General features: G+C 33.3%; 1 long non-coding RNA gene across 1 annotated transcript; it reads left to right on the forward strand.

The window, feature by feature from the left end:
• Positions 1 to 1,893: 1,893 nt before the first annotated feature.
• Positions 1,894 to 3,686, forward strand: LOC106944048 (uncharacterized). The gene is made up of 3 exons (XR_001424090.1): positions 1,894 to 1,947; positions 2,918 to 2,978; positions 3,546 to 3,686. It is a non-coding gene; the product is annotated as an uncharacterized LOC106944048 (long non-coding RNA).
• The last annotated feature ends 17 nt before the right edge of the window (positions 3,687 to 3,703 follow it).

Genomic DNA, 3,703 nt, shown 5'->3' on the forward strand with positions numbered 1-3,703 from the left:
ATATATTTTGTGTATAATTTATTCAAATTTTGCGCTTTATCCGTAGGACCTGTTTTGTCCCTATTCTCAATAATCATTGAAATAATAATATCGTGACTAGGTATTAATTATAAAATATTATTTTAAGACCTGAATTTTGTACATTGTTTTCAAATTTACTGTCGCCTTGAAGAAATAATCGAAAAAAAGGACAGACTTAAACAAGACATTAGTGTACAGACATGACTTTTTTGCTATTGGGCTGAAAAAGGATAATTGTGAAGATTTAGCTCCTTGGTTTTCTTACAGCATGTTTATTTGTATTTACTGTATTGTTTACTCAGATTAAAAAAATATTTATTACATTGTGTGATTCACCTGTGCCGATTGTTTTTATGTTGATTTTTATAGGACTTTTGTGAGAACAAGACACGTGCTAAGTTTGAAATTGAACAGGGATGAGAAAGTTGCAATCAGAGCAGGCGGCACTGACATTAACAAAAAACGTATACACATTCACTGTTTTACTGCCAAAGCCCTTTAGAATAATGATGATAGAACCATACAAACCAATATATTTAAAATGTGAAAACATTATTGAAAATATTTATATATTCTGCAAATCCAAATTAAAGCAAAATAAAAAAAGTAAATAAAAAACATTCTTTTTGCCACCTTGTGTGCAAAGTTCCACTTACTTTGACTAAACTGAAGCTCTTACATATTTTAAATTATGCTATTTTTTTGTCATTTCTATGTACAACAGGATAAAAATAACACTAATTTGCATTCAAAGTTGAAATTTTTGTTCACAAACAGTAGACACCCGAATACTTGAAATTGTTTGTAATGCATCAAGGCTAACCCCTTTATATATTTCTTCTGCAAAAATGAGAGTTCATGCTGAAGTTTGTGTATTATAGATTTTATAGCCACATTTCACTAAAACACTGAGTTCTATTTTAAAGAAGCACTGACAGAGTTGTGGTCATTGTATTCCTTTCATGAGAAAACCATGAAAGGAATACAATGCATTAATGCATCTATTCAGATGCATGATTTGCAAAAAACCACACCAAGCGAGTCAACCACAATTAATACAACCTCAAGTATGCAAGACATCATGTTACGGTGAGATTACTCTTATGTTTGGATTAAAGATGTGTTCTCATATTTACAAAAATTTTATATCTTTTGTCGTTAGGGTTTTTAAAACATATTTGTAAAAAAAAAAAAAAAAAAAAAAAGATTCTATCTTTAGACATTTTTGCTGAATGATTTTGAGTGGAAACCAGGGTAAGCAGAAGTGGACCCACAGATGGATGGAGAGAAGATCCAAACTCCATGCAGAAAACCCCCGGTTTTTTCTGGTAAAGATGACTTCTCAAGAATTTAAGAGGAAATTACAACAGGTTGACTGCACTACATCTCAAAAATGACTGGCCCGCCAGCAAATAGAGGAAGTTGGTTTGTTGCATGTGTGGGACTACAGGCTGTAGTGGTTTAAAGTATTTTCGTGCAAATGAGAATTAGGTCCACGTAACATTGTCTCCAAAAATGGACAAACATAATGACAGATGGAAAATGAGTTTAGAAAACTTCTCTATTCCTCTCTGAACTTGCATTTCCTGTATCTGTAAACCTGCACTTCCTCCACAATGTTTTTTCATAAAATGTTCTGTCAAATACAATTTTACATGAAGTCGTCATGCCTGATTTGAAATAACCTAACAGTTTATGGACACAAAGTAGATGGAGACTTGACTCTGTTTGAACAACTGGCTTTTGTTTTCATGAGACTCCAGCCATCATAATACAGAGGACGGCAACAACTCTCGAGATAGAGGGAGGGAGGATGTGGGTGACTTTAGTGTGAAATATTTATAAATCACTTCCTTTATGAGTGTGTGAACAAACAATTACAAAGATTTCTTCATGAAGCACAAAGGACATGAAAAACACATTTCTGTAAGTACCTTTTATCCCATCTTCAATTACCAGATCGCATGGTGAAACTATGTTCAGACTTATATAGTGAAGCACAGCTGATTACAATGTTTTGCAATTTGTTCTGCTTATGTTGTCTGTTGCATGTAATTTGCAGAAAACAAGATTTTAACCAGGAAAAGCAGAAGAAAATGTGTAGAATTACCTCTAAAATTGTTGCAAATTGCCATATGTCTAATGGTGTAAAGTTCCGATGAAAAGCATTCATGCCCCTGAAACTTTTTTTATTTATTTATTTTTTTCAAATTGATCACATTACCATCACAAACAATTTAGTGTTTTTTTTAAAAAAAAATGTTTTTATTTAATAAAGCCACATAAAGTCATGATTAATTGCAAAGGTACTGCTGTCCTGGCTAATTTTATCTTCCATTTGCATTTCAATACTTTTATGCAAACCTAAATAAATAGGGAAATATTTAATTTTGCCACAAATACTACCGTCTCCTCATTAGTTAATAAAAATAAAAAAATCCACCAGTCATCCAAATATGTTTAATTCCTATATTTTCCTAATGTACTGTAATTTAAGGAGAATACACATTTATTGCATAATTTAGTTGAGGAGTGGTAAATAGAAATGCATTTATTTAGCATTGTTCCTCTTTAAAAGGAGGACAACTTTTTAGTAACTTTTGACGACACTGCGCTGCATGTGACCTGAAGATTGAAAGTAGAATCTGAATCTTTTTCACTGGTCAATTTTAATACCTAAACGCTTGAGTTTCAGGTGTTTTATTGTTTCATCGTCTGCTTGAAGTGAGTGTTTGTGAGTGAGCAGTGTAATGTTAGTGATGGCTTACTTTATCCGGAAAAGATTACCTTTCAGAATTTAAGGGGAAATTGCAACACAATGATCAGTCTTGTTTCAGGTTGACTGGCTCACAAGCATTTAGAAGAAGTTTGAACTTCTGGCTTTTATTTTCGTCAGATTCTCACCAGCACGATACAGAGGAAGACATCAACTCTTGATACAGAGGGACGGAACAACGGTAAGCTGAATAGTCAGCATACAGGCTCCATCTTCAATAACTCTTTGAAGAATCTGAATTAATGAGCTACAACATTTAAATTACGTTTGGGATTGATAAGGTATTTTTGAATTTGAATGGAAATAAAATTAAATCATATTTAATTTGTAAATATGCAAAATTAGAAAATTGGTTGCATGTCTATTCTGATATGTCAGTTGTAGAAGGCTTTAGTTGGCTTAAATTTATTTTACTCTACGACCTAGCTCAGAGGTAAGATTATTTACCGAGTTGATCAGTCAGACTCAATGCAGTCGGCCCATTGCAGTCATCCGCTTCACGTGATTACAATCAAAGCACTTCTAACAGCAAACTCAGTATGAGACTGACATTTTTAACGTTCAAACTTTTATTTGGTTGTATTCATAGTAAAAGAGGTTATGAAGCTAATTAGCTTCACTGTGGGGTTATTGTTTTCAAAAGATATGCTTGCTCTGACAAACTAACTTAGTTAGAGTGCCCACTGTAATTTACTGAATATGACTACCTACTTATAAATTCATGCAGTAATATTTTCCTCTGTTGCAGGTGTTGGTGGACTTTTGGGATACGGCTGAACTCTGACCTCTACAATCAGCAACTGGTATTCTGAAGATGAACATAATACTCCTTCACTACAACCACACTGGGAGGATGGGAAACCAGCAGATGAATCATGTGGACTTTCAAGTCATCATCTTCCTCAT

This window comes from Poecilia latipinna, unplaced genomic scaffold (genome assembly GCF_001443285.1).
Source record: "Poecilia latipinna isolate Pla-1442-1.1 unplaced genomic scaffold, P_latipinna-1.0 Scaffold6714, whole genome shotgun sequence".
NCBI classification, from domain to species: domain Eukaryota; kingdom Metazoa; phylum Chordata; class Actinopteri; order Cyprinodontiformes; family Poeciliidae; genus Poecilia; species Poecilia latipinna.